The sequence below is a fragment of the Acyrthosiphon pisum genome, chromosome A2 (assembly GCF_005508785.2).
Source record: "Acyrthosiphon pisum isolate AL4f chromosome A2, pea_aphid_22Mar2018_4r6ur, whole genome shotgun sequence".
Classification (NCBI taxonomy): Eukaryota; Metazoa; Arthropoda; class Insecta; order Hemiptera; family Aphididae; genus Acyrthosiphon; species Acyrthosiphon pisum.
In genome coordinates, this window is record NC_042495.1 from 60,297,482 (window position 1) to 60,306,146 (window position 8,665).

The following is an 8,665-nucleotide window of genomic DNA, read 5'->3' on the forward strand; positions in this document are numbered from 1 at the left end:
ATAAGTACTATTTTTTAATAGTCATATCTCATAAGTAATTACTATTGTAGTATTGTTATGTAAATATGTATTAACTGTACATATTCTTTTTTTTGTACACATTTTTAAAATTATACCTTTTTAGCATAGGTAATGTATTTTTATAAAAAGTTATATTATTGCCTGCAGAATGATAATTGCCAAGAAATTTGAAAAAAAAAAATTATATTTTTTTTTTGTAACGAGAAAGTAATGAGTTACTTTTCTATTTGAAAAGTAAAGTAATTTCACTACAATTTTATTTGAGTAACGAGTTAAGTAACTTAATTACATTTACCTCTAAGTAACGAGTAAAGTAACTTACCCAACACTGTTAGTCAGACATTGTACCGTAGGTGTATATCTGTAATAAAGACAAGTCAGCAGTACAACAAAACTATCATCGCAGCGCATAACTGTTAGACTTCTAGACATTGAACTATAGAACGTAGAAGTACTACTAAATATACTGTAGAAGAAACTATTTTAATTTAAATTAATGGCCAATGAATTAAAAATTGAATTCATGCACATAAACTACGTTATACAATCTTTCATTCTATCTGCGCATGTTTTTATCGTCAAACATTTGAATAGGTAATATTATTATGATTATCACTGTATTCAAAAACCAATTTTGAACGGAGCTTATAGTTGACATCATTCTTTTAGAGGTTTCTTCAATATTTTTCAGCGGTTCTAGTTCGTTTTTCTTCACGCTTAGAGAAATTCGATACATTAGCACTTCAAAGAACTAACTTATGAAATCGACTTCGAATCAATAAATAGGGATATAGATGAAATTTTTGGCGCTTTTTCACTGCCCCATAAATTGTGTAAAAATAATATAAGCCATTGTAAATCAAACCTATTCCTCGGTTGCTTTGAATCCGAAAAAACCATTTGTTTGGTTAATCCTATTTATCATACGCACGTGCGACTAATTACGCGTGTACCTCTATTACAATATAAGATACAAAACTATATTACGTAATATACATGCATTGTACGACGACAAACGACAGTTCACGGTGGCTGCTTTCCGTGGCGTTGTTTACGTGTGTGAGTATGTTATATAATATAGTGGTTGTGTAATAGTGGTTACTGTGGTAGATCAGTCGGCGGTAATGTGATGGGCGTAAAGTTGTGCACCCCTCATCGTTATAATAATATATTGTACTAGTCTATATGTATATATATAGGTCGCTGTGAGGTGATATTATGCGGTGCAGCGTACAGGTATAATGAGCGCGCGTTTAAAGAATATAATGTACTCTCTCGTCGTGGCCTTAGTAGCCATCATGGGTGTGGGCGTGTGGCCGAGGTTGGGTGTAATTGGGTCGGGGGAGCACATAAATCGGCGATTAAACTTTGTCTTCCGCCGGAGACATGCAAATTATATGCAAAACGGAAACAACTATCCACGACTGGTATTTGGCATTTATGCGAGGTGAATGTTAATAATAATAGTGCTTTCGCCCGTGTATATACCATTCTGGAGTCGAATTATATCCAAAGAGCGTTTGCACGTGTGTATCACTATGTGTGCGCGTGTGTCAGTGGTGTTAATTGTAACCCACCGTATAACTTCAGTGGCGTTCGGTCGCCGTCGTGTGGTTCCGGGACTTTAAATATATATATAAGCACGCGTCACCATTACCATTCGCTGGCCAGCCGAGCGATTAACACATAGTTTACCCTCTCGACAATCCCCCGTAGGCCACACCGTTTAACCGACGCCGCCCTCTACCAATATTATACGGCGAAATTTCACGTGTGCGTTTTATGGTTTTTGCGGTTTACACCACCACCACCGCCACCACTACACTATAAAGTGAATATATATATATAAATATATATATATATATATATATATATGACTATTACCGTCATCAGCGATACACCCACCACTACTTTCACTGCTACAACTTCGTATCATTATCGTTGTCATAATCGGGCTTTTCACCCTCACACACGCACACTGTGCCTACTACTAAATGAAACCAAATAATGACATGTCCTCGTTTCTCGACATCTTATTTGCAACGTTTAAATAAACACCATGTTAAAAGGGGAAACGTTTAAAAGCAAAATGAATCCGAAAACACAAAAAAATCTAATCAAAACATATCCATAAAATGATATAAATAATACGCATCGCAGTTATTATACTATTATACCTTTATTGTGTAGTTAATTAATTGTCACCAAGTCTGCAATGATTAATGTCAATATTGTGTTTTACTGTGCCAGTGTGCCGCATGATAAATAGAACGATTTTTATATTTCAAATTTACATCAGTAAACACGATTATATTTTGTATACAAAAAATATTATAAAAATATTGGAAGACAATAATTTCATAGATAATAATAATAATAATAATAATAATAATAATATCTATCAAACAATACAAATTATTGGCTGAGTAAAGTGCAAAGTAGGTATTTCATTTTCCCAGACGTTTGCACAAGGAGGTACATTGTTAATGAAGATTCGATTGAAGAATGCGAACAATATAAATAACTACCCAAGCTAGTAACTACCATTACCAAGTTAATATTAAATATTATATCGTAGGGCTTTTCTGCAAAATATGTGTTTATTATTATTCGTATAATTATACTGCTTGTTTTAACGTTATTGAACGACCAACTAATTGTTATGTTATTTAATACAATTATAAACAAGTCAATTTTAAAATCATAGATTTGAGAGGATCTCGCGTGAAGTAAATTTAATGGGTTCTATATAGAAAAAAAAAGATGAACAAACTTTGTTCGTTAATGGCCAATGGATGCTTTTATTAGTATAGGCAAATAACGTATAAACCACAATAGGGAATGTAGATTTATTCATGATTGTTATTTATTACAGAAATAAGGAAATTAAATTAATTCAAAAATATATTTGTATATATTGTTTATTTAATTTATATTGGCAAATAAGGATTGCATTAATACTTACGGACAAATGGTCCAATTTAAATGTAATATATTATGGTATTATAATATGCTATATTGCTCTATAATACTATAAATAATAATATGAATTAGATATTATAGTTGTTCATACACTGATTATACTTAATTGCATATCACATATTACCTACTATATTAGGTATGCAATTTAAAAGTTAAAACTTATTAGACTCAATAAATTGTTTTAAAAACAATTTTTTTTAAATATATTTAAGCTTTAAAGCAAGTATAGGTACCTACTACCTATTGAAAATCACTAACATTTTTTATACTATTGTAACACACAATTTTTTAGATGGAAAAGTATAATATATATACGCACAAAGATACAATATATAGATACTTGGTGAGTGGTGACCAATTAATGTACTTATGAGTCACGGATAATAAGTATATTTTTATGATTATTAGGTTAAAAGTTATGATGGTAGGATTAAAGATTGTTAACGTTATAAACTTATAACGTTTTACTTTTACAACGTTAAAATGTTTTCAATGAAAAATGTTGTATGTACAATTATCCACTCAGTCAAACGAATTTAACCCTATACTTGGTGTGGTATATATTATAATATTATTATTGTCGTCTATAAAAGCCCTGTTAGTCCCTTAGAAAATTTCTTAATTTGTCATAATATGGTCTATATCTGTTTTTTAAGTTAAAACCCATGAATAAATTATAATTCAAACGATCATAGTAAATCGATATCAATTAAAAGAGTGATAAGTGTTTATCATAAGCCACTATCTAAATATCTGAGATAGTTAATCAAATTAAAAATAGAATAAAGGTATGATATATAAATTATAAGTAGAAGTTATTTTTTTTTTAATTTAAATTAATTTAAAGTTACAGTTAGTGCTCCGCCAACATAGTTTATTTAAGAAAACATTAAGACTACTTAAGTGCTTAGTTTTTTTAACCATGAAAAATACATTTTAGAGCTCTAGGTATAATATTTTTCTTGTTTTTTCTCCTAAGCAATAAAAACGTATTCATAATTTTTAAAAAAATAATCACAACCCATAATTTGTGGTATATTATATACAATATTGAATATATTAATATAATATGTGAATTATAAATTATTTATTCTAGCTGTATTACCCAGCGTTGTCCGATTATAAATAAAAGAGAGATGAGAAATCTTCTTGCGGCGTGAGGATAGTAATAAGTAACTTTTTTTTTCTTTCGTGTAAGTTACGTCTGAAGTGTAACCAATTTTCAAGTAGGAATAAACTAGCATGCTGTCATGTATTTAATAGGCGTGTAAGCCACCCTAAAATAGCTTGCTTATCCATATTATCTGAACCTTTGTTGAATCGTCAAAAACGGTCGAGTATTTTTTGATTTTATAATCCTCTGCAGCCATATAGGTACTTTGCCTTTTATATAGGTACAATAACTGTTACCCGTGGCTTCAATTCTAATACTCTTACGACCCATCTCAAATATATACACGGTCACACGGGATCCCAAATAATATATGTGTGCAAAGTTTGGTGCCAATTGGTCAAATACTGTGGATTTGCATATTACCTATGTGTCATTTGGATATAACCAGACTTATAAATATCTGTATTAGCCGACTAATACTATAGTATTAGTTACTATCTACGTATAATAATAATTAATAATCAATCTATCTATCTATCGTTTCAGGTTTGCTTCAGTTTAAATGTTCTTAAATTGTTTTTTTGCCAAAATCGGTCGAGTATTTTTTTAGTATAGGTATAAGCCTCAACTAGGGCTGTTCGATTATTTTGATTAATCGATTATTACGACGATTATTTTTTTTCTTCGATTATTTTACAGTTTTCATAAAATTCGATTAATCGCCAAATAATCTAAATTCGATTAATCAAGTAATCGAATTTCCGATTAATCAATTAATCGAATTTTTTGAATAAACAAGACGATTAACCGTTGTTTTGACGGTTCGAATGAACTTCTATTTTGAGCACTTGGAGAATTTTGTACTCTATTCCATTTTGAGTGGGTCTGTGTTTACTTTACACCAACACACTAATCTTCATTAAAAAAAAATCGACTAATCGGTTAATCAGTCATTGAAAAAATTGGTGATCGATTAATTATTAGTCGTTATAAAATCGAATTTTGGTTTGATTATTAATTTTCGATTAATCGAAATAATCGATAAAATGTGAAATTAATAATCGAGTGGTAAAAAAATTAATCGATCAGCTCTAGCCTCAACCATCTTTACACTTTGACTTCGTCTCTAATATAGAATAGCTGTTATTCCATTTTATATTTATTTAAAATATTTAACTTTATAATAATTAGCCTGAATTAAAAAATACAATTCAATACAGGAAATTATATCCAATCGTAATAACTATTTTTTATTATCCGCAGTGGCGTCATTTCAGTTTTTGTTAGACTATAGGGCGACCACTCACTGATTTTCCGACTCAATTTTTTTTCACAACGATAAACATAGCATAGTCATATAGTGGGTGAAGGGTGGGAGGGGATAAATATTCAGGTATTTGAAATTTAAACGTCACACGCTGGATTTTGAAGTCTTAAAAAACAAAATATGCCTCTATGGTCAAAATTAACCAGGTAATAATGAAAACGAAACATAGTTATTTACATTATATAATATATTATGTTATATTTAGCGAATATGTCTTATCTGATATTCTGGTGTAGCCCACACAGCATAAAAATATTTTCAAGAAAATAATATAGTTGTCAAAATATTTTAAAAAGTTGCGTAAATAATTAGGAAATATTTAAGCTATATTATTTGGTCAAAAAGTTCATATTTTCAAAAATATTTTTACGGAAACTTTATAAAAATATAAAGTATTAAAGTCAACATTTTTATGCAATCATATAATACAATATTTTGTTATAATGAGTAGAAAATATTTATACAATACCTAATATTAGTCAAATATTCATTATTCAAGCACACAAGTTTAAAATATTCACAAAATATTATCATTTTCCAAATGCTGTGTGGGAGGTGATGTTTTGAAAGCATTGATTATAAATAGTTTATACATTTATAATCAATGTTTGTTCTATTCTAAAAATATAAGAATATTCTTACTGTATCGTCGTATATAATATGCCTATTATATGGGACATATTATATGGATTGGAAATCAAAGCTAAGAACTCCGAGTCTTGAGGAATCTATTGATATAACTTTTATTAAAAACGATCCAGTAATTGTTAGTCTAGTCTTCCAATAAACCAATATCCATTTTTATTTGCGCAGATTAATATAATTTAAATATTATATTTATTTTATGTAATTCCTTGACACTTGAAAATTAATGAAAGAAATATACATACCTATTTATGTTGTGTGATCATTTTTTTAAACTATTATGATTTTATATTCATTGGTATTTTACTCGGTGTACAATGACTTGAGTACCTATAATATCATCCTAATTTATTATAAACGGTCAGTCATAATTTGAAATTTGAATCGGGAATCCACAAAAATAATCGGAGTGGAAAACAAATTAACAAAATTACAATACATTTGCGTTTTTATCGTGACATAATGCTGATTGGAAGTGTAAAAATAACGAATTGTTCGAAACTATTGCCAGGCTCGATTTATCTCAATTAACATCAATGACATTGTGATGAATTATTTATAATTCAAATAATCAAATACGTTTAAACAAATACATAAATATAAAATCGAAATTACAGTTTGTTTCCGTTAGAACTATAATTTGTATTTCAAAAAGTTAACATTTATCATATTTAGTTGAACGGAATATTATGTATAAAATGTATAACATCATGAAATCATCGATTTGGCGAAATTGAAGTGCCATAATATATAAGTATATTCATTCCAAAAATATTAAATAATCAGATATTATTTTTATATGATTTTCTATTAATGTTTTATAAGTTCATAGTTCACACAATATTATAATATCATGCATAATACATTTTAATTGAATAAATACTACTAGAAACATTATGTCGAAGCAGAGCATTAGATTTCGTTACAGCGATTCCTCTAGTCCCCACCTACAGTTCAGTAGATTGGTCGGTACCCACTTGCCCGCTTTATTTTCTTAAATTCACCGGATGGTAAAAACATAATAATTGAGATGGCACGACACGACATTCAAGATTCAAAAATAGTTTAGGGGTATCTACAATCTATGTAATACGTTATAATGGGTGCGGCCAAACAAAGATAAAAAAAATACGCTAGGTATAATTTATCGACTTCGTACAAAATCGTTCTCATCGATTCGTTGAAAAATTGAAACATTAACAACTACAATGGGTATCGGACACGATTTTATTATGTAGGTTGTAGGTGTTATCCGTTTTTCTATCGCCCCCAACAATTTTATGAATTATGCGTACAAATATTATAATTCTCTCGTTCTCGTATACACGAATGTGGTAGCGGGCAACCTGTGTAATACTAGCCCGTTCCTTACCCCTATCATAACGTGCAGACACACACACACACACACACACACTTGTCGAAAATAAGCGCAACCTCTTTCCGGTGCAGTTATAATGTAATATTTAGTCGCCCAGCGTTGTGTAGTTGTAGTAGTTGTATGTTTATGTCGGCGGCCGTACAGTAATTAATTGAAGACGCGCCAGCCGCTGCCCGGGGAGTGTAGTATATAGTGTTTCGGGTTCTGGTGCTGAGGGGGAATTGATTAAGCTTGACGGAACGGACCAAACCCTTTTTATCATATTAATGGGTTTTCTTAAAAGCCCCGTCTTCCGTATCTCCATCGTACTCGTTCGGATGCCACTTATCGCCACTCACGTTTATCCGTTGACTGCGCGCGTATCCTCCGAACGAGCTGGTTATAATATTGTACCTAACTGTTACACTTGATGATATTAATTCTGTGTGTAACCAATTAGGTGATAATGTAATATATTTCGGAGAGTAATTTGGTTTATCTTCCATATATTTAATATTTATATAAATTAGACTCTATTTAAGCGTACCTATATTTCTAGTTTTTTTGTTTTGATTTACGAATACTAATATTAAGACTTAATGGAATAATTAATGTCAACAATCATAACTATGTGTCTATGTACTGCAAGTAACTAACTTACATTTGGACAACGAGGGTATAATTTGTTTTAAACGTATGTTCAGAAACCTAAAATCAAGTTTGATAATATATAATATGTAAATATGTTAAGAGTTTTAGATCTTGATCAGAAAGAGGGAGTCATTTTTCAGTGGTTTTATTTTTAAAAGAGGTACGGTTAACATTTACATGGGACAACAAACATTTTAAAAATTCATATATATTATATATAGTACCTTTTTATTCTCTATGAAATATTAATTGATTGCAGATTGTACATAAGCATATACTTACACATGCATATTGTGACTTAATTTTCAAATTTTTTAATTATAGTGTAGGTACCTATAGTTACAAATGGTATTATTATAAAATGTTCTTAAATATTTGTAGGCAGATGTACCAATGCTGTGAATAATACTTAGAACATATTAAAAGAGTAAAGTAAATAGTACTCATGAATATATGACTCATGGGACTTCAACTTTTTAGAACTACGCGTATGTGCAATGTAAAATTTAAAAGTTAAAAAGCAAAACTATTTTTAAAAAGAAGGTTAATTAAAATGCAATTTAAAGGT